Genomic DNA, 24,338 nt, shown 5'->3' on the forward strand with positions numbered 1-24,338 from the left:
GGGGCGGCCGGGGAGCGAGGGGAAAGCTGCCTTCGAGGCGGGTTTAATGAGGGATAACTTCATCGCCGAGAGGTTATCGGGCGTCTGAGGATTAATTGATAAGTTTGTCGGTTTGTATGTTTAATTACCTCGTCGTATAAATCTGCCTTTGGCTCTGGAGCGAGTCCAGAGAAGAGCAACAAAGCTGGTGAAAGGGCTGGAGAACAGGCCTTATGAGGGACAGCTGAGAGAGCTGGGGGTGTTTAGCCTGGAGAAGAGGAGGCTGAGGGGAGACCTCATTGCTCTCTACAACTACCTGAAAGGAGGTTGTGGAGAGGAGGGAGCTGGGCTCTTCTCCCAAGTGACAGGGGACAGGACAAGAGGGAATGGCCTCAAGCTCCGCCAGGGGAGGTTCAGGTTTGACATCAGAAAAACTTTTTCACAGAAAGGGTCACTGGGCACTGGCAGAGGCTGCCCAGGGAGGTGGTTGAGTCACCTTCCCTGGAGTTATTTAAAAGACGGGTGGAGGAAGTGCTGAGGGACATGGTTTAGTGTTTGATAGGAATGGTTGGACTCGATGATCCTGGGGGTCTTTTCCAACCTGGTGATTCTATGATTCTATGATTCTGTGCTTTGTATCAAGAGATAATACGCAGGCGATCTCCAGTCGTGGATAAATAACCTGAAAGAATAAATGCTCTCTTAGAGCTGAAAGGATTTATTGATATGCTTAATTCTCTTGTAAGATATAGCTGGTTTAGGTCAGGAGATAACCTGTCTTAGGGCTGTGAGAATTTATTGATGTGCTTAATTGACGTGTGGGATGTGTTTGTCTTGGGTCAGGAGAGAACCTGAAGGAAGTCTCCAGACCTGGATCGATAACCTAAAATAAATAAACATTCTTTGAGGACTTACACAGTTCTTTGTCTAAAACTAGAATACATTCCCACTGCTTCTGTAAGATGTTATGCCGTTCTTAAGATATGTATGCATCCGATTCAGCGCTGAACTGTAAAATAAAAATATTACTGCCTTTGCTTCGAAGACTTTGTCCTTTTCAATATTTTACTAGTGAGTAAGTGTTACTCACAGGCACTGGCAGAGCTGCCCAGGGAAGTGGTGGAGGCCCCATCCCTGGAGGTGTTACAAAGAGATGTGGTGCTCAGGTGATACAAGAAGTAGTTACTGCTGCAAAAAAATGGAATATTTTTATTTAATCTAACATAGAGTTAATTTTCTGTATAGTTAGTTTTCTAACGCCAGTTAAGTTTAGTTTAAGTAATTGTATTTTTTTAGCATTAGGCAGAGTGTTCCTCTGATAGCATTATTTTTTATAGCATGTTTTTTTCAGTGTTTTTCCAGACACTGTTCTTTGAGAAATGATAATGTCTTGTGTTAAGTGTGATCTGTGCTGAACAGTTGGGTCTTCTATAATCACCTCTGTTTGCAGTATTTCCTTGTCTCAAATGCAAGGTCAGACAGAGAACTGGCTCCAGTTAGCAAAGATTTGGCTATTGTGAAGTTCATAACATTTAAATTAGTCCTTGGAAAGTAACAGAATATGCATAAGATTCCTGGGAAAATTAATACATTTAGGAAATATGTTCTGTAGCCAGCTCTTGTCTAGCTACACATGATCGATGGAGATCATTCCCTCATGCATCCAGCACTGTAATAAACAATGCTTGCTTTCTAAAACTCCAAAATGAGTCTTAGGGAGTTTATTTGCTGGCATTTTTGGTATCACAGGGATTTTACTGGCGGGCAGGTATGGTTGGACTGGATGCTTTCAAAAGTCTTTTCCAACCAAACAATTCTATAATTCTTCGGTTTGGCTTCCCCAGGGATTGAGTATCCACAGTGGACACCACTGTGCCAGCAGCCAAGCCGTGACACGTGTCGGGCTGATGGGGACAGCGACTGAACTGTGTGGTTTGAATCATAGGCTGCACAGGCAGGTGGCCACAGTCACTTCAGTGGCCTGAGGATAAAGTATCAGGCTAGGGGCAAAGTGGCCCACAGTAAACCTGTTCTGCGTGGACATCAGTGGGCAGCATTCGTCCATCAGGCTGGCGGGGTCTTGTGCGTCAGCAGCCCACTTCACTCTGCGTTCGGTGTGGGGTGAAGCCGTGCAAACCCAGCCCGCAGCAGTGGTGGTGTCGTGTGGGAATGAAATGTCACGGTTCATTTTGGTGCAAGTACCAACCCAAAGTAAAAGATTTTGCTGTTCCTGGTTGTCCTAAATTAATGAGTCAATTGCCACTTGTGCCCTCTGGAAACATACATTGAGTTTTCTCACCTCTTCTCCCTAACTGCTGAGCCACTGTCCAGTGGCCACTGACCAGTATCTCAGTGAAGGGCTTGATTTCTAAGGCTGATGATCTTCCAAAACTTTGTTTATCAAAGCAGAATTAATATGGACAATTTGTATAGTTCAAGAGGAGCATGTGTTCACAACACTGTGAAATGAAGTTCTTAAAGCAATAACTGACAGCTCCAGAGAGGGTTAAATATTCTGCTATTACAAATTGGAATTATTTATTCAAAATCAGCAAGCATTTCTCTCTGGTGAGTTTATCTTCTGAACTCCTGCTGACAGGCACTGGGAAAAGACTACGTTTACAGTCAGGCTCTGTGAGGCTGCAGTCCTGTTATGTATCACAAACTGAACAGTTTGGTTGGTACTTTGCTGGGGTAGCTCCTGGGAGAACTTCAATTGCTGCAGGAATCAGTGTTGATTATTTACTCCTCTGTAGTCTTCCATGTGAGTCAGGGTTCATACCATACCTTGAAAAAAATTAGAAAAAATATCTGTTGTCTAGATGGCTTCTGATCATTGAATAACCCACATGCATTTCATAAGGGTGTGGGTGTTACCGTTCAGAAAAACAATAAGTGAAACTGTCAAGGAAAATTGTATGATGTGCAAGAGAAGGGGTTGCATTTTTCTTCAGAGATGGAAATAAGAAGATGATAGTAATGAACTTCCACAAACAGCTGTCATCTTTGAATTTATTTGCTGGAATTTTCTAATATCGCTTGGGATAATGTGTGTACCTGAGAACAGGAGTATGTGTTTTATTCTGTATTTTACATATGCTTCTTTTTTTGGCCATGAACTATTAATTTTGTATTTCAAGCTTTCCAGTAATATTTTTCAAGTTTACATTTCAAATTATGAGTGTAGGAGCCAGATATTTCACATTTGTAATGAATTTGGCCAATTGATTTTTGCTAATTGGTCTTCAATACTGAAGCGTATTTCCTGGCCTGGAACCTACACATATCTGCTGAAGGTCATGTTATTGGTTTTTATATTAATCTTTGATTTTACAACACTGTAACTACAAGAGCTAATTTTTGCGACACTGACATTCCCCTTTGTAAAGGATAGCTATGCTTTTCAAATAGCCCTATCTGGGGCTGTTTAGCCCTGACAAAAACACTGGCAGAATGCTAACTCTATACAAATATATTTGTGGCTTTTTAGCAGTCATTGATCTCACAAGTAATAGTGGTTTAAATTTAAATATTATGATACTTTTCTCATTAGCTGGAAGGCTCATTAGGTTTGTTGTGGTAGGACAGCCTTGAGAAAGCTGGTTGTAGATGGTTACAAGTGAATCTTTGCTTTTATTCTTAGCTTCCTGGTGACAGTGTCTTTCGATACAGTGAACCTCGATTTTATAATGGTCTTTAAGAATGTGGGGAAGTTTTACTGTGAGGTGGACCCTTTCTGTATGGAGGACCAGGAAAACAGGTTGGAGGGGTTTTTATGCACCCATCCTGTATTGGGTCAAGGATGAACACGGCTTGGTTAAGATATGAACGTCAGCTTGAATGGCAATTGTGTACCCACATAAACAGAATTAGTGTATTACTGAGAAGTTATTTTGAGACATATAAAGGAATGATAAAATTAAATCTGGTCTCTGCTTCAGATGAGCAAGAATCCAGACTAAATGCAAGATAACATTTGATTCCAAAGAGCCTCTACTTTTGTCTTTTGGAGAACATTAGACTTATGTGCTGCCTGAATCAGAAGAAGGGTAGACCGTAAAGGCAAATGGGCCCTCACCTTGTTTGTCAACTTTGGTTTGTGCTGCTGAAGAATAGTGGTTTGCTCTGGAGCAAGAGCCCAAGATCTGTGCTGGAGAGTGTAGCTCCATCCTCAGAATACTGCCACTGCTGTGCTGTCCCCTGGCAGTATGAGAGACTGGGAAATGGCAGCTGACCCACCTTTCTACATTAAGACTTCATTTTAGTTTCCTTTTTTTTTCTTCCCATATATCAGGAAAATTTAAAATCCATTTTACAGACTTACTGGAATTGAAATACTCAGGAAGATCTCATCCCATAATGTGAAGTTACAATTTTTCTAGGATCAGTTAATAGTCTGTGATTTTCCCTGAGAAAATTTGCTGCATTGCTAATAATAGGTTTCTCTCTGTCCTTCTCCCCCCTTTCCTGTTCCCGCTAGATGGACATATTTAGTTTCTGTTGTGTCAAAATAAGGTGGTGGTGAATGATTGGTCCTTTCTGAGATGAGAACACGTTTGCAATCTGGTAACCTTTGGCACAAAACATATGCACTAGTGAATGGTCCAGCACTTAAGAGTGATTCACTACTAAGCATTATAGAAAATAGGTTTACCAGCTGAAAAATTCCAAGGCAACTTTTCTTTCCTCAGTGTGGTTTGTCTATGGTACTCTCATTTTTTTCTATTACATGGTTAAGAAGAGAGGAGATAATAGTAGCTCCTTAAAGGATCCTGTAATGCACCAAAAGCTATGCTAGTTCTGATAGTTTTAAGAGGGAGCACGGAAGCTGCCAAGAGATCAGCCAAAAGGAACTATTTTCAGGTATGTTGTATGCCAGGCTATATTCTACCCTCAGCTTGTGCATCTGTCTCCCATTAACCTTTGTGGAAGTTTTGTGTATTCATCAAAAGAGGAATAAGTTTGAGTATTTACTAAGATGATAACAGAGTTCCTTTTGGTTTTATTATGTTAGCATTATTAGACAAAAAGATAATAGGATAAATAAGGAGAAAGAAAGCGCTCACTTTTCTCAGGAGCTTTTTTAAACTTTTTGTTAAGGATTCAATTGTTTTCCTGTAAATAATAAAAGGGGTATTTTACAGTAATGTGTACTGTGGTCTAGAATTAATATTAACAAAGGCATACTAAAATACTAATTTTTACTAAAATGAATGAAGCTTTCATCCAGTGACATCAAATTACCTCATTCTAGAGATGTTAAATAATTACCCATTCCAAATACTTAATAATTATTTACAAATTAAATAAGAAAGTTAAAAAGACTAAGTAACTATACCACAGGGATTAGAATTTAGGATTCCTAGGTTCTGGTCTTCTATTGTTACCACAGAGTAATATTTATTCTTCTGTAGCTGTTAACTGTAGCAGTTAACTTTTCATGTTTTCACATTCTTTTGAGAATTAGTTGAGTCACTAACTCGCCACATCAGTCAGTTCTATTCAATAAAGAATGGTGCCATGGAATCATTTTACTGCAGACAGCAATGTTAGTACAGGTACAGTTTCTTCCTTTTTTTGATCTTTAATAAGAAACTTGGTAATGTGTTGGAAGTAGGTCTGAAAAATTATGTAGAATTAAACTTTAAAGTAAACACATAAAAAGCAATTTTTAATATAATTTTTTTCTCATAATAGCTCCTACTTTTTAACTTAAATAAATCTTTACTTTTAATGTAAGTTACAAGGCAGTAGGTAGTTGGAAATGTATTCATCACTAGCAGAACCCAAGCTCCAAGGCTGTATTTATAAAGCACCTGAGCCGAAAGGAGACAGTGTAGTAAATCTGTAGCAATTACTGCAGCCATCTGGATTATAGTAAGCACCTTGCTGGATCATACCACAAGTGACAGAGCAAAGGCAGTGAGAGGGGACAAGATAATCGGAATGTATTCCATGTCCCAAACAAGTCTAGAGAGACTTGGTCCACACTGGAAGTAGTCCTTCTCTGGCTGAATATTTACCAGAGTGTCACAGAACTCATCCTCCTTGTTTACAGAGCTAATGTGCTCAGAGTGGTGTTTAAGCCTCACGTAATTTGAAATGTTTTTAAGAGAATCTCCTGTGGATCTTGCAAGAAAACTTCTATTTTGAAAATTTAGTTGGCTGTCAATCTAGAATGTTGTCACCAAACTATATTTGAATTTGATTTAGTTTTTTTGTTGCATTTGAAAAAATATTAAAATCACTGAGAACCTGCAAAATTTGCATGCATTCCTATGAAAAAAACCAATAAAAAAAGTTTTAAATTCAAACCACATACAGTGCTAGAAAACAAGATTTGGATAGGGAAACCCATCTACTTGCTAATGTTAGTTTAGTTCTGCATACTCCAAATAAACAGGACTTCCTTTGTTTTATTTATTTGATCTGTTTGCTGTTTTTTTTTTTTAAATCTGGATAAATTTGATCTTTCTGCTTTGCTTGAACAAAATTTGACCACATTAATATCCTGTTATTTTATCTATTTAACAAGTGTTTTGGATTATGTTTTCTGGTGAAATAGGCTGATCTATGCAAGTGGTTTGTTTAAGAACACCCACATTTTGAACAAAAGTAATCTGTTTAGGTTTGAATGGTACATAATTCAATGCCCTTGATTACATTACTGCATATGTAGTAAGACTGACAGAAAAAGAAAAAACTGCAAGAGGCCTTCTGTAAGGCTCATAAATGGAATATGTATGTGTCAACTTGTATAGACTTAAGTACCTGTACATCTGTCCCATGACACATGATTTTAAGACTCAAGAAAACTATAAGACAATGAAATGTGCACACTACATAATGTTAGAAATTCAAATAGCTGCTGCTGACATTGTTTCAAAGGCTGAGAGAAATATACAATTTCCTGCAAATAAGGTATATTTTGCTGGTATGTATGTGTATAAGTGGATACTCTACCACTGGCAAATTTTTATCTAATAGATGCTTTTAACCATAGGCATTGTCCCCACGGGTTTTGACGTATGTCAGCGTTCAGTTTTCTGTTGAGTAATATCTGCCATTTCTGTCAGAAAGAGTTTTATAAAATATGAGAGATACAAGAGCCTGTTTGTTTCAGAGGAAGAAGTTTGTGGTTTTGTTTTGTTAAATTTGCTACTGGATTAACAGGGCATTAGACAGCTATTTTATGTTTAAGTACACTGATTCTGCTAAAGCAGGTTGGACTAGATACCTGGATGTCCTTTCCAAGTCTGTGTCCCTGTGGAATTGTGAGTACAGGAAGAAAAAAAACCCCAACCCTGATGTAATTCTTTTCATGCAGCACTTTCTTGTGAAGCAGCAGTCTAGAATCTTATGCAGCTTTAGTAGTTTACAATCAAAACTCACTTCTGTGCAAAAAAAAAACAATTTGAAACAATTAAATTCTTCAACTACATTATAATTGCAGAATAATGTTGTTATAAAGTTTAAATTTAATTTCATTATGATAAAAAATGAAATATATGTTTATAGCTGGAGACTTGGTTTCATTTTACAGGAAACAGAATATGTTCAGATAGTCTCCTTGAAAAAAATCTAGAGGTATGATTTGGCAGTTTTTGTTCTGCATTATGTATACAGAGCAGAGTCTAATCTGTTTAATTTTTTATAACAATATGACAAAAATTAAACAATGTCATTTTGTTAGTATTGTGTATGCTAGTAATGCTGATGGGCTCCAACGCGTATTTACAGATATGTATGTAGGAACAAAATGTACTTACAGCTGTGTTTAAGGTCAGTGGAAGTGTATGGTATTTAAACAATGCTGTCATTAATCAGGAAAATTATTTTTCATTTCACTGTACTTATAAAGTATTATATCTTTTCTTGCTACTCATTCCCTTAAAGATGGCTGCAGTTCAGGAGTGTGGAAGAAGTCCTTTAAGTGCTTGGTTAATTCATTGCTTATGCCCACAGACAGTTACAGTTATTGTGATATATTTATTTATAACAGCTATTTAAGAGTTCAAAATGAAGTAAAAAATACAGATACATTAGTATTTATCATTTTTATGTTTACGGATAAATCGAGCATTTTGCAGAGAAGGCAGCTCGTGGCTAGCATGCAGAACAATTCAACTTGTAAGGGGTCATCTTCACAGCTCTTGGAATTGTGGGGGCAAGTGACTTAAGTCATCTTTTTCACCTTGATACTGAAGGAGGAACAGTGGTGTTTTCCCTCTGTAACCGAGGAACCAGTAGTTTTTGCCACTGGTTCCTAGGTTACAGATATATCTTTATTTACATTTAGCCTCAGTTTCTTAATGTGTCAAATTAATCGTATTTATTTCAATAACAAAATTTCTTACAGCTAAAGCTGTGTGAATTAATATTTGAATTTATATTTGAAAGGAAGCATTTTGAGTGGAAGACAGCATTTATAATTTTGAGTGTTATTAAAATCATGTCTGCATGGCATAGATCATAACTTCTTTACTAACAAAAAAATCAACAACTGAATCATGCATGCATGATTTCTGAGCTTTCCCTCCTGACAGATTTCATAAGCTGACAGTTACTCTCATGACACAGGTATAAAGTGACAAATATTATCTAGAGTTTCACAGGACTTACCTCATAATCATTCACAGATATTCAAGTTAGAGTTAAAAATTGCCCTTCCAACTTCTCATTCCATGATCAACTCAGAAGAGCATACTAGTTTTCTTAAATATCAAATGATACTTTGAAGTACACATTTTAAAGTGACTGCAAATTCTAAATTTGTTAAAAGTTAAAAGATGACCTCTATAGGGTAGAATTTCTATGGGTCATTAAACTCCTGAAATGTACTAAAGCAAATTTCATATTTATTTCCATTGAAAAGGCAAATTACTTTTCATAGAAAAGGATCAAAAGCATCAGAGTGGATATGGTATGTTAATAACAGGAGGTGGGACAGTGAAGGCAGAAGAACTGATGGGACACTTACGGTTCAAGGAATTTGGCATTTTTCATTTATGCTGGAAAAAATGTAAATGATGTCACCCTTGCCTCCTAGTGCAAAGTTATCAGACAGACATCACTAAGTGATATCTCTGACATTAAAATGACTGGAGTGTTATTTCTTTCTATTTATTTTCTTTTGGAAATCTTACAATATCTCATTGCAAATGAAACAAAAATTCACCTGTAATGGTGTAAGAAACAAAGATCTGTCTGTAGTCTCGATGCCTGACCATTACTGTTCTGTCTCAAAGCTAATTGAAATCCAAGATGTTTGTATCAAAGCTGTAATGAGACACAGACAAATACCTTTCTGCCCCACTGGAAATGTAATCTTTCTATTGAACATTTTGTCCTGATAAATTCCATCTGCAGTAGGAATAGGCATTTTGCATTTGAATCAGGAAGGTCACTACTTTGGATCAGATGATACGGTGTACATTCCACTTGCCTTCAGATGAAATTGATCCTTTACTGCGTTGAACATAAGACTGAATTTTTTAAGTGTAATTATCTTATTGTTTCATCTAAGTGAATTTGGCATGCTAACACTACCACCACTTTTTGAACTTTGCATATATTAGTGTGACAGTTCTCTCAGAAGTCAGTTATTCTGTAGGTAGTAATACAGTTTAAATATTCACAGAATCACAGAATCACAGAATCACAGAATAACCAGGTTGGAAGAGACCCACCGGATCATCGAGTCCAATTCAGATGCATTTCTTTACTAAATGAAACCAAATAAGATCACAACATTTTATTTATTGATAATGTACTTGATAGAATTAAGTATTTGATAACATTTTCCTCACTTTAGCAGCAGTAAAGCAATACTTCTAAGTATAAGTACTCAAACATGTCTGAGTAAACTGATTTAATTCTAAATACCTAGGAACAATGCTATGTATTCAACATTTTGGTTGTTTTACTCAAATAATTCCATTCACTGCAATGGAGAGAGGCACTGTAAAAGTGAATGGTAGTTGCAGTGTGTTCACTGATCTTCAATGTTAAAACTTTCCTTCTTTCTTTGCAAATACAGCTTGTTATTTTTTTATAAAATTAGGCAGAATTATACTGAGTGTATGTACAAAATGAGCATTTTTTTTCCTCTTTTGTTTTGACTCAATGCTTTTAGCATTTTCACTTCACATCAAGTGCGAGATTATTTGTGCAAAAAATGGGAAGAGATCTCTAGCTATGAAAGGGATAATGTGAAAGGCATAACTAGCAGCCAGTCCCTGCAGGTATGAACCTGTTCTTATTTAAATCGATGGAAATTTCACTGCTAACTGCAGTGAATGCAGGATCAAGTACTCAACTCATTCTGAAAATCAATTAGATGTGTTCTTAATAGGCTTTCATGCCTTTGAAAATCTGTTTATAAATTACTGATGGAAACCAATCAATTAGATATTGGAGTTCATTTTATTAAAATAAATCTCACAATACTGTGTAAAATGAAAAGAAGTGCTTTAATTTACTGCTTTTTATTTATCCAAAAAGATGAAGCTCTATCTGGGACTGTCAAATCACCTTGTTTTATTTGCTGAAACATGTAGTTGTCAACAAAATGCTGATGTGACTCTGTGTATTTGAGGGTTTTTTTTTTGCACTGTGAAGAATCGTGCTGGTACCAGAAAGCTAAGCGATGAGAAATTGTTATGTCAGGTATTGGACTGAAATACATTTTAGATAGACTTTTTGAAATACATTTTAAATAGACGTTTTGTATGATACTGTAGGGGCTGAAAATTCTGAACCAGTGTCTGCTAAGAAAATGTTGGAAATGCTTTTAGAAGTTTCTTAACCAATACTAAATCTGTCAGTTCAGTAATAGTGGATCACCCAATATGTAATCAGTAAGGAAAACAAGGAAATTTTTGTGACAAATACATGGCTTATTCTGATTTGGATTTATTTTAATCCTCTGTTGTTCACAGGAGATTCGGTGATGGCTGAAGAGTACATGACACAAGCTGCCAGGTGGTGCATCTTAAGGTTTGCATAAAGCTCATTTTTCCATTTCTCACATCTTCACCTGCCTGCTATCTTTCAGGCTTAACAATCTGTTTCCTTAAACTGCATTATTGTTAAATATTATATTGACTATGAGATCATATTGTGTTGTGTTATATATTGTTACATTGTGCTGTATATACCTAAAGAACAGCATGTTCTTTTGAAATCTTAGCTAGTTGTATAGCTTTTATATATTTAAAATTATGTTAACATCCATTTAATGTAATTAAGATACATTTTATTTGAGATATTACAATACAATATGGTTATATCAATTACAATTATATAATGTAGGTAATACATCAGTACAGGTATATAGTACATTTATTAACTTATAATTAATATCATAGAGATACTGAGGTTAATATTAGCTTTATTGCATAAATTCAGATAGTGAGTCAGGTCAAATGATGCTCTAAATACCTTATAAGAGGACCAGAGAGGAGACAACCTTAAGGTGGAATTTCAAACCAAACATTTTTTGCAAGTGGTATTTGTGGAGTTATAGTATATTACCTATTTATAATTAAGAGGGGCAAAAAACCCCAAATTTGAATGGAAATAAGGTACTATTGTAATTGACAAGTGTTTAATAAAAACAGATGTAGCTGTATATATTTGAAAACATGATCCTTGAAAGCTAGCAAATGCATTCTCTTCAAACTAAAAATGTGACTGTTAGTCTGAGAACAAGTCCTGCTTTGGCCTACAGGTAATTGTCTTGAAAAGTTATTTTAAGCTAATGAAAAGAAGGTCATAGAATAAAAGTGCCATTTCAACCGTGTAAGTATAATAGAATCAGCTAATGCAGGAGTGCATTCTGGCAAGAATAAAAAAAACATTGCAAAGCCTGATATGGCCAGTATGGAATACAGAAATGTATCCAAGTGAGTAAACATCAAATGAAGGATTATCCCTACTTGTGAAGAATCCATTCCAGCAAGAAATTGAACCATGGGCTACTGCATTTGAAATTCGTACGACTCCCTAGAGAGCTAAAAGAGAATCTAAAGATTCTGTCATCAGTACGCAAAGATCTCTGCAGTGTACTATAGTGCACAAAAGCACGTTCCTCACATTTCCCTTTTTAAAGGACTTCCTTCAGTATACTAATCAGACCTTGGTGTTCTGAGTTTTTAAAAGTACAGCTAGGTTCTCTTTGCTGTTGCTTTACATTTGAATGCAAGAAAGAAGTTGATTTTCTGTTCTAAAATAAGAAAAAAATATTGTGATATTCTGGAATGGCTTGAAAGGTAAATAGAAAGGTCTAAAATGCTATCAAATGTGCAAGCTTGCAATAGTAACAGTAACAACAGGAAAAGAGAAAGGATAAGCATTTAAGGAGAAATACTTTATTCCGTGTTTAGCTTTAAGTAGGAGGGGATTGTCCAAAGCAATTAACAGAAAGATGAAGAGATTGTGAAATTGGGTGTCAGAAGATTGTGGAAGTGTGGAGGAAGAAATTTCTGAGGCTGCAGAATGAAGGTGTTGCGTATAAAGCACAACTGATTTTGTACGGAAGGGCCTTGCCAAAATGATGATGCTAGAATATATTTGTACAGGAATGTACTAAATATATTGCATATATCTCGAACAACTTCCAGAACACCACAGTAGAGCACTCTAGAGCAAAGAAATTATCCATGGATAATGATTTGAAGAAAGAAAAGGTTTATATGTAATACATTTGTCAATATGGTCTAGAAAATAGAACTGCTGAATAAGATAATGACAAATTACATACTCTTAATGAGATTATTATGTATGTGAGTCAGATATGTCAATAGAATATGTGAAATATCTGCCAGAAAAAAGCCTTTTGTACTTGAAGGCTTGAGCGTAGTAATTTAAAATATATACACATATTGACAGTTGTCAAAGACAAAGTAAGCGAGGATAAAATAAGGAAATTATTATTTCTTTTGAAGTGACACTGATTTTTGGTGGCCAAGGGGTATTACTTTGGAGTTTAATTTTGTAGCTAAAATGAACGCTAAGAACTATAATGACTTCAGCAGTCAGTTATGGATGTTTAACAGTTCTGAAGAAGTCCTAGCACATCTCAAGTAGACACACATAAATGGACTTATGCAAAGTCAACAATCCCCTTGAAAACTGTGGCCAAAAGCACAACTTTGTTTTACTTGGACACCTGTTTTGTTTGGAAAAGGATGATGTTATGAGATTCTGTCTCTGGACTGGAGAGGTAATGTGATCTGTAGGATCAATACTATAAAATACTTTGCAATTTTACTGGATTTTTTTAACTTTGTATTTTGAATTCCTCCTACCACACATTCAGATGTTAGGCTCACTATATGTCTTGTACTTACCATATGATCAGGAAACCTGTGGGATATATATAATTTTAGAAATACAGTTTTGAAGTTCTGTCTTAAACACTGTCGCCTGATTAACTTTGCTAGTATAAAAAGTGTGACTTTATCCAAGTCATCCTTTCCTTATCTTTTATTTGTAAGCCATGTTTTAACTAAAGGGTATTTTTAACTAAAAAAACTTCTGATTATAACTTAAGTCAGTTTGAATTGAACAACCGTAGATCCCTTCTACAGAATTCCCTAAGTTACTTTAAGATGTTTTTCTGTCCATGTCTGTTCTTACCTTATCCTCTCCTTGGAGCCTTCTCTTCTCCAGGCTGAACAACCCCAACTCTCTCAGCCTGTCTTCTCATGGGAGGTGCTCCAGCCTCCCTCCCTCTTTGTAGCCCTCCTCTGGACCCATTCCAAATCATAAGACATTCATATGTTCTGGCTGGCTTTTTTACTTTTACTACAAATAGAATACAAGGATGAGCGCTCTCAAACTGGCAGAGGCTAACCCGTGCTTAAATGTACTCTAAAACACCTGAAGGGCACTTGTGCAGAGTAGCTCTTGGGTAGAGGGCTTTTAGCTTGTCTCATTATGCAGTAATTTTCCAGTGTAGATACATCTTGGAATAACCTTTAGTTGGATTTTATTATACTTTTAAGGCATCAAAAATTAATTCCTGCCTTCCATTTAGAAGAACAGTCAGGTCCATCAGTGCAAACAAAATGATGGCATGTAAAGCTGCCTTCATAGTTAAGAAAAAAATGTGTTTAATGTTCAATTTCTAAGTCAAGTTTGAGGTGGATAGTTGGGAAAAAAATCTTATGATGCAAACAATAGACATGCTGGATTTATCCAGTATTCATAGAAAACCTCTTTGCCTTTATTTCAGAGGAAAAATGCAGCTGCACTTCAATGTATCAGAAAACTGTTTCAGAGGAAAATGCATGTTGAAATTCAGCCTGTATCATTTATCGCATAACTTTGGCAGTAAGCAAAAAATAATCTTAAATAATTTTGTTGTCTTTGAACCAACAATCTTTAGATGCCCTTCTTGATATAATTGAGAAAAGAAAAGAAAGAAAACACAAATATATTTTCAAGGAGAATGTCCTTAATTTTTTTGTTAAGTAGCACTTTATAACAGCACTAACAGTTGTATTTCATGGTTGCAGTTTAACTTTGAATGCAAACATTCAAGCTTTTGATAGGCCACTATCAGTGCCAAAATTGTATAAAATTACTTATAATGTCAGCAAGAACTGTGAACAAGGGTGAGAGAGTGAACAGTGGCACTTCCAATCCAATTTCTTAAGGTTGTATGGTTGTAAAGACAGTAGTGGGGCAGGGCATTCGGAACTAGGACCCTTCTTTAGTAGTTTCACCTGAAAATCTAAGAAGTCAGTTGGCTACAACAGTGTTTGAACTCCTCTTTCCATAGAAGCTGTTAGAAGAACAACTGTAGCAAAGCGTGGTTTTTACAATATATATACTGTAGTGCGTGTACGTATGTAGATATATACATACATTCACACATGCACACTCAGTAGTCGAGGCACTTCCTTTCCAGAAAAACCTTCTGTCTGTAGAATTATGCTATTTCTAGGCTATTCATGTAGTATCTATTGGTCAGGAGGATACACATTAAAGAAAAAACTTTGTGCTTCCAGGAAGAGGAATAGAGCTCCCTAGTTGTGAAAGCCAGCTACCTGTGCATTTTGACAGTTGCATAGGCAGTTGGAGGTGATTTATTAGGTCACTATTAGATATGTAATTTAATTATCCAAAATAAAAGAAAATTTAACATTTGGCAAAAATAATAGATCTAGCATGTTCTACATTTATAGATAACTTTTTTTTAAGGTGTTAAAGTTATTCCATATATTTTGGATCATGACATACAGTAGGCTCAAATGCTGGCTTTGAGATATCTTAAATTACCTGCTGCTTGGGGCAAAATCTGCTGTTTGTGTATGCATGCGTGGTGTGTAGCCTATTACTAGAGTTTTACTAATGTCACAGCAGAAGCTGTTTAGAAAGATTCAGAGTTCAGAATGTATGTCTGTCTCCTACAAAGCATCTAGCATCAGCTGGCCGTATGCATGTGTGTTTGTTCGTATATGTGCCTGCATTGCTGTGCGTTAGTTCTTTCATTCTAGAAGATGTCTAAACTCAAAGCGGGTAGGCGAAGTTCCCTCCTTTAGCTACTCTTCATGGGAATGCATAAGTTAAAAGCCTCAGGTATGCAACACTGTATACAGTGTAAAGCCCTCCAATTTTCCTTTTCAAATATCTTGTACTGCTGTGTCCCTAGATCAACAAAAAGTGGAATTTTTCTACTACCAAAAAACTTATATGAGCCAAGGGAAATATTTTGCTAAAGGGCTGTGGAGCCTTGCTATATATATTTCAAAAAAACCCCCCAAAAACTGGAAAAGAAAAAAAAAGTGTGATATTTCCCTACAGTCAAGGAATTATTGGAGTATATGACTTCACTTACATTTGTGCTTTTTCTTTCTTCATATTTTGTATTGATAGTTTGCTTACTCATGAAGTACAGTCATGTTTAAGGAGCTTATATCCATAAACTCTGAAGTAAGTCAGGTTCATTAGGTTAACGTTTAGTGTATAACTAAGGTCAGACTTTAATTTCTTGTGTATTACAGATACAAGACAGCCTCAAATGCAGAGGAGGTGAAGTAGTCCTGCACTTGCATCACAACAACCCCATGCAATGCTGCAGGCGTGGGGAAGCATGGCTGGAAAGCTGCCTGGTGGAAAGGGACCTGAGGGTGTTGGTTGACAGCCAGCTGAATATGAACCAGCAGTGTGCCCAGGTGACCAAGAAGGCCAATGGCATCTTGGCTTGTATCAGGAATAATGTGGCCAGCAAGACCAGGGGAGTGTTCATCTCCTTGTACTCAGCACTGATGAGGCTGCACCTTGAATATACTGTGTTCAGTTTTGGGCTCCTCATTTCAAGAAGGACATTGAGGTGCTGGAGTGTGTCCAGAGAAGTGCAACAAAGTTGGTGAAGGGTCTGGAGTCTTATGAGGAGTGGCTGAGGGAAGTGGGGCTGTTCAATCTGGAGAAAAAGAGATTGAGGGGAGACCTTATTCCTCTCTACAACTGCCCGAAAGATGGTTGTAGTGAGAGGGTTGCTGGTCTCTTCTCCAAACTAGCAAGCAACAGGACAAGAGGAAATGGCCTCAAGCTCTGGCAGGGGAGGTTTAGACTGGATGTTCAGAAAAATTTCTTCATGGAAAGAGTAGTCAAGTATTGGAGTGGGCTGCCCAGGAAAGTAGTTGAGTCAGCATCCCCAGAGGTACTTAAAAGTTATGTAGACAAAGTGCTTAGGGACATGGTTTAGTGGTGGACTTGGCAGTGCTGGGCTTGCGATTGGACCTGATGATCTTAAAGGTCTTTTCCGACCTAAATGATTCTATGATTCTAGAAACTGTCTGACTTCCAGATAAAAAGCTAAGTTTTATTGAATTGCATCTAGTTATAGTTTTCTAGATACCCTAGAATTTGGTAGGTTAGTCAGCATCAGAATTTATCACCCTACAGCATGTTCTAGAAAACTTCTGTCTTTTGTGCTGCCTTAACTTTATATTATAGGATGAGTTTATTGTCATATGTTGGTAGAGTTTTTGTAATTGGAGTTTCATTGAAACTCCACTTGAGGAAGAATCTTTGTACTTGGAAACCTCAGTCTAAAAGGTTGTACCTGCCTTGCTCTCTGTATGTTTCCTCTAATGTTCTACAGTATATTTACCTTATGGTGTAAGACGTTCCTACAACTATTGACCATCTTTGCTTTGGAATTGTAAAGTGATCATGGCACTCCAAACTAGTGTTTATCTCAGAGAACAGCAGTCTCTGAAATGGAGAACGACTGTCAAAGTTGCCTACTTGTTTGCTTTTCTTCACTTCATTTTCCTTCCATGTCATTCTTAATTATCCAGACACCACCTGCCTATGGACATATAGGGTTGTGTATTGCATGGGTGCTTCAGCTCTGAGTCTTTTTCATTGCAGACATTTTTGATGAAAACCCATATTGTGATTTATCCTGATCAACTAAGCAGCATGCAGCTGTTTGCTCACCTCCACCTCCCTGCAGGTGGGATGGGGACAAGCATGAAAAAAAAAAAAAATTTGTGGGTTGAGATAAAGGCAGTTTAATAGGACAAAAAAAGGGAGAGGTGATGATGATGATAATAAATGCAAAACAAGTGATGGCCAATACCATTGCTCACCACTCAATAACTGATGCCCAGCCTGTCCCCAGGCAGTGATCACCCTCCCTGGCCAATATACTAAGCCTCCTCAGTTCACACACCAAGCAAGACATTATATGGCATGGAAAATCCCTTTGGCTGGCTTGGGTCATCTATCCTCATTATGTCTCCTCCCAGCGTTGCACACCCTGCTAGCAGAGCGTGGGGAGCTGAAGAGTCCTTGAATTTGTATAAACACTGCTTAGCAACAACTGAAAACTTAAGTGTCTTATCAACATTATTCTCACAGTAAATCCAAAACACAGCACTATACCAGCTAACAGGAAGAAAATTAACCCTGTCCCAGCTGAAACCAGGACAATCCATTAAGTCACAATGAGCAGATAAGCTTGGTTTATGAGAATATCCATGCTTGTACCTTTGAGTCAAGGAGCACGAAAAATTAATAACATTTTCCAGGCATCTCTGACTGATCAATATTTGTTCAGTGGTGCAGAAACCTGAGTGTTCCAAATACAGAAGGAAGTACACCCAAATCAACTATGTCAGGAAATATATATGGAACCACAGATTGCAGTGGTTTATCTCTGCTGCCCATTTTGTGTGTCTACCAGAAGCTGGACCAGCTCCTCAGTCCAGGTCTGAATATTCACTCGAACCTGTCAGTGGGCAAAGCTAGACCTGCTGGGAGACCAGGCAGAGAAGGAGGAAAATGAGACAGTCTAGCAAGCAAGAGCCACTTGATGAGTCGTCAGATGAAACTCTGTCAAAACAAAGTCTCTTGCCAGAAATAAGATGTATTGGTCATACAAAGCAAAACTGAGTGTCCTAAAACTAATATAGTTAGTTTAACTAATCTGGTTAACCAGTAGCATTTACATAATTAATTGAAATAGCATAATTAGACATCTCTAAATTTCCAGTTCTACCGACGACTAACACAGATGACATTGGTAGTGGAAAAAAGGCATTATGTGTTGTTATAAACTCATGTTTACCTTCCAGGTTTTTTTAACCAGGTGTGAAACAACATGCAGTAATATTCTTGAAAATGTCTTTGCCGTATGTACTTACTTATATTTTATTATTAAGTATAGGGGCAATATGCTCTTCATTTTGCAAAAATAGCTCAGTAAGTCTCAGTTAATAAAGCAGCAGCAGTCTGGAAAGCTGGGAAGCTGCCAGCAAGACTTCTGTTTTTTCTGCTTGAAATCCAGTTTATGTATATATTTAAGAGTGTTGGCAAATTTTGCTGTGTTTTATAGGAGAGTGGTATTTTTCTAGCTAGTTTGCACTGATGTGGTGTTACATAGAGTGTTTCCTTTTCATTGGCAGTTTTTCCTTTCCGTTCAGAAAGGCTGTCCTGGTTCTGTTGCTAACTGTAATCATGGCTGGTTGGTTGCGTCTAAAAATCTCATTGTACAGATTGTGCTAGGTAGACATAAAATATGATGTTTTGTCTTTTGGATGAATCTGATGAATTGTCTTTCATCTTCATGATGTCACTCACTTCCCTGACTGGTACTGCGAGCGTAGAAAAGAATTGAGGCAAGGAAGTGCTGCCAGCTGTGGGTAGTTTTGTCTCAGTCCTGCACTGAACCATAGGAATTAATGAAATGGCCAAAAGAACTACTGGAAAGAAAGTGACCTGCTACCTTGCTACAAAAGTCAGTTTTATTCCAAATATTTACAAACCTAAAAAACACTGTATTTTTCAGATGAAGTTGTGAAAATTTATGTGCATGCGTGTATCTCAAAGAAGTCCTAAAGCTGCCTTTGTCATATATAGGATAGCTTGATACTGAATTTTGCAGGAATAAATGTGAAGTTGCTTTACTTCTGCACAGAGCTTGCTGGATTCTCTTAGAACATAATGAATCTGGTGACAGTTTGAGCTAGCAGGGACAACCCCAGCCTTGAGCTACAAAAGGTTTTAGCTTGGTTATAGCCCTGTATAAGAGTGTAAAGTGATCCTCCTCTGTGTAGTCAATTTTGTGAGGTGGGGTCTTTAATTTTGGACAGGAGAATGAGCATTTTTTTTCCTTACAGTCTATCTTTTTGATAAGCAGACTCTCCATTTAGCTTTATGGAAAAGATAATGAGTTATCTTGGTCATAATTGTAAACATCTATATAGAAGGAAAACAACCAATAGTAGAGAATCCTTTAGTTACCAGATAAAAGCATAATATCCAATTATTGAAAGCTAAACATAGATAAATGAAAAATATTAATTATGTACTTTAAAAAAATTTGACTCATTAAAATTTGGAACAATGTATCTAGGTAGCAGGAATGTTCTGTCATCTAAGTTCTTTAATTGCCATATTTTTTCCATGTACCTGAGGCACAATTTCTGAGCTGATATGGGAATTATTAATAAAAAGCCTACAACCTGTGATTTGTAGGTCAGAATAGTCCACAGGAGCTGGAATTCACACTTTTTGAACTTCTTGGTAAGACCTCTTCCCTTAAATTTCATCGTTAAAATTCTGTGTATCTCATGAGTTTAATATAAGGATAAACTGTTCCCTTGCAACTAAGTGAAGGAAAAGAGAATGATGGGAATTCTTACCCATTTTTCTATTACATACATCCTGTTCAGGAACTCCAGAATATTTACCTCAGTAATATGGTTCTATCTTCCAATTACTGGATTTAAACTATTAGACCAAATAGGAAATATTTATTTCTGTTTTGTTTAGTTACTGAGTAAATATGTGATTTAAATTTATTTATTCAGTGTATAGGATTTAATTGGAAAAAATACTAAAATTTTGCTAAATGATCTGTTAATAATTATATTTGAAAACCTACATTGTCAGTGCTGAACTTCCTCAGACGGCCTTCTGCCCTCAGTATTTATTGTCTGCTTACTGTGGTGTCTTGCTTTGCTTGTGGAGTTCCCTGCATTGTGATGCAAACATATTTCAGTGTCTCAAAAGTTGCATTTTCCATAGGTAATGTAGGTTAACAAAAGACAACAGTCTGACAACTGGCTGTAAATGATTTCCTGTTGCACAAGTCTGCCTTACAAGCAAAACTCTTAACCCCCTTTTCAGCATTCAGTGCATGTAATCCAAAATCAAACAATGCGCCAAGGAATATACAGACAATGAATTGCTAAAATAACTGTAATGGTGCAGAGTTCTACAATCACTCTTTTCTCTCTGCTGAAGGACGTTGTATAGAAGGCAAATCTCCACCTGGCAAATTCTAATGACAGTTTCTCTTAATTACACATGTTACAAGATGCACTATGGTCATCACTACATAAAAGCAGTATATTGCTTCCATTATAGTTGGACATTTGCATTAAACCACAAATAGTTTCTTTGCTCATCTGTGTTCCTGGCTCTGGGCCAGTAGCTTTCCTGCCTCTTATTAGGTGCAGCATAGGCCTAATAAAATAATTGACCAAGAATATAGCTTCAAATAATATTGTCTACATGCCCTACTCTGTCTTTCCCTTTTCTGTCTCTCCCTAGGGGAAAAGCAGTTACCTTCCTTATGCTAAATCCTGTTCCCATCCACAGCAATCATGTAAATCTTGGCATCAGTCTCACAGCAGAATAAAAAGTTAAATCAGCAGGGAACTTCCACGTAAGAGCAACAGGCAGCCCCAGGAGGAAAAAGAAACAACAAAAAATATCCTCTCAAACTCTTCCATTTATTTTCTCTCAAAAATAAAGAGTTCTACTCATTAGAAACACTCAGGTTTTCTTGTGATTTTTAAGATAATATGCTTTCAAAGAATAATGACTCATTGTTCAGCAAGCTTGCCAGCCTTTCAAAGCCTTTTATTTCAAAGCTTTTTTCTGAATAAACAAATCTATAAAGAGAATAAATTGAACTTTCTGCTTTTCCTTGTGTTTTGCATAGAGGCTACAGAAGCTGTCTACTCTCAAAATGGGTCAGACTTCAAATTATAGATTTAAAGTAACCAAAAAATTGTTGGATGTAGCTGGCAGAATGGATTTTATGAATTTTATGTACAGACTAACTCTAAAGCCACAAAAAATGTTTTTAATTGAAAATTCAATATGTTAGATCAAAACCCCAAGGAATCCTTTATTATTCATAAATTCAGCTGTATTAAAACATATTACTAGTAATTTGATTGGGGCATTGTAAATGTTTAGAGGCAAAGGAAGACTAAGTATAGTATAAATAACTATCATATAAATATGTTGACATGATAAAACTTCAAGTGTGGTTTGTAATATAACCTGAGTTTGTACATATTGGACTCACATACAACATGTCTCTGTATCCAATTATAACATTCCACAAGAGCTTAATTCAGAGTGAGTAAGTCTTTTAAGGCATTAGAAGGAACTGTCTTTTTCACACTAAACTGTCTTGCCTTCTGCAAAATGAAAGAATGATTACTGGGGTTGTAAAACAGGGAAAATGTACTCAGAGATATAAAGGTTTTGTTTACTAGAACAGAGATTTAGGGAATACAGAGTTAGAAATAAAACGTCCTTAAAAGAACTGGAGAATGGAGGTTGGAATAAGAAATGTTATTTAGTGAATGGAGCACATAACTCAGTGGCTTGGAAAGCTTAATGTTAGTAAGTGCAAAATAATGCAATTTGAAGGGAAAATGTGAATCATAGAATTATATAATTGTTTAGATTGGAAAAGACCTTTAAGATCATCAAGTCCAACCATTAACCTAACACTGCCAAGTTCACCACTAAACCATATCCCAGAGCACCTCATCTACCCCTCTTTTAAACACCTCCAGGGATGTTGACTCAACTACTTCCCTGGGCAGCCTGTGCCAGTGCCCAATAACCCTTTCAGTGAAGTAATATTTCCTAATATCCAATTTTAACCTTTCTTGCTGCAATGTGAGGCTGTTTCCTCTTGTCCTATCGCTTGTTACCTGGGAGATGAGACCGACATTGAACTTGCTACAACCTCCTTTCAGGTATTTGTAGAGAGGTATAAGATTTCCCCTCAGCCTCCCTTTCTCCAGCCTACCCAGTTCCCTCAGCTGCTCTCCATAAGATTTGTTCTCCAGCCCCATCACCAGCTTTGTTGCCCTTCTCTGGACGTGCTCCAGCACCTCAATGTCTTTCTTGTAGTGAAAGGCCCAAAACTGAACACATTATTCAAAGTGTGGCCTCACCAGTGCGGAGTACGGGGTCACAATCAGTTCCCTGGTCCTGCTGGCCATGCTGTTTCTGATACAGTGTAAAACCAAAAGCAGTATTCGGCTCAAAGAAATTGCATTCAGACCTAAGCACTGCTATCCTATCCTCAAATGAATGAGAGAAAGTTCACAGGCAGGCAGCCATTCCCACATAGTAGTGTTACTCCGTTTTGAAAAAAGGTATCTTTAAGGAAGAGTTGCTTCCAGAGCTTTTAGTGGACTTCAGAGATGGTAAAGTTCAATGTTATTTTGATATCTGACTGTATCTGTTTGTCCCTGTTTATTCTATTAATTCAAATATTCTGGCACAGAATTACATACAGTGCTCATTTTGATTTCTTTCTCTGCAAGCTTACATCATCATCAGGGAGATTTGCATACTCTGTTTGAGCCTCCTTGAAATTTTCAGTTGTTACTCAGGAACTAACACAGAAATGGATAAACACATGGCTGGAGCAGTTCACAGCAATGCCAAGCTCTCCTTCCAAGGTTAAGAGCTGATTACAATCCTGTGAACAGCTAGACATTTCTTTGCTAGCCCATGTCCTTCTGGGGGACTTGAACCTACCAGGTGTCTGCTGGAAATACAACACAGTGCCCTGTTTACATCAGTTCTCCCTCTGTTACTAATGCCGTGAAATCACTGCCACAGTTAGCTATAGGAGACAAAATATCTTCCAGCATAGCCTGACAACACAGGTAAGAAAGTCAGATCAAGAAGTAGCACTAGGGTACCATGTACAAAATAGCTTTCAGTAGTACTAAAACTAGTATTTTCTGTGGAATATATCAAAAATCATGCTCACAAATTCAGTATCCACAAATGGAGTAAATCAGGCACAGAACCTCTTAGCATATGTCAGAGGGGAGAACTTTATTGTCTGGTTATTTGAAATTGGCACTAATGTTCAATTTTTCAGGGTAAAATTTTATGTGAGCCTGCAAGATCAAAAGGCTAATATATTGAAAGTTCCTGATTTTATTCTAATTCTTGCTGCTGTCATATCTTACATATAAGCTTATCCCTAAACATCCATGCTCTTAAGTTCTCTTTGTTACATCTTTCAGCCAAGCTTGTACTCACACAGAAGTTACAAATAGAGTTTGAGCCTGAAGTAGTGCACAAGAATGATTTTCACCATCAAAGAGGAAGAAATACTGCATTTTAAGTGGATCCTTTAAAAGAATATAAATCTAAATACATAAATTCTGACTGTGTGTTTTATGTCTGCTAACTGTGTAATTTTATTACAAGGCAGATGACTCATAATATTGTATCTAAAGCAATGATAGGTGAGCATCTGCCAAAGGCCATTTTGGTAATGCTTGCCACCTAGTGGATTACTGCTTATATACACATATGAGAAGGATGATCTACTACAAGAATGTTTGAAAATCTGCTTATTAATCATAGTATTCAATAATATCCTGTAGACACTGAATACCACTAGATGGAAATATTTTTGCTGGAATGAAATGCTAGTGAAAATGGAAATAAAAATTGTGAACATTTTCACAACTTTTATCCATTTTCTGGTAGCTCTGTAGCTATTCCTGACTTGGCAATAGGCAAAAGATTGAATCTGACAACCAACAAGTAGTCAA

At 36.9% G+C, this 24,338-nt stretch overlaps 1 long non-coding RNA gene across 1 annotated transcript; it reads left to right on the forward strand.

Annotated features, from left to right (window-relative positions):
* The first annotated feature begins 19 nt into the window (after nt 1–19).
* LOC138722686 (uncharacterized) lies at nt 20–23,872 on the forward strand. Its single transcript, XR_011337741.1, has 3 exons — nt 20–110; nt 10,920–10,977; nt 23,802–23,872. It is a non-coding gene; the product is annotated as an uncharacterized lncRNA (long non-coding RNA).
* The last annotated feature ends 466 nt before the right edge of the window (nt 23,873–24,338 follow it).

Source organism: Phaenicophaeus curvirostris, chromosome 7, assembly GCF_032191515.1.
Source record: "Phaenicophaeus curvirostris isolate KB17595 chromosome 7, BPBGC_Pcur_1.0, whole genome shotgun sequence".
Classification (NCBI taxonomy): domain Eukaryota; kingdom Metazoa; phylum Chordata; class Aves; order Cuculiformes; family Cuculidae; genus Phaenicophaeus; species Phaenicophaeus curvirostris.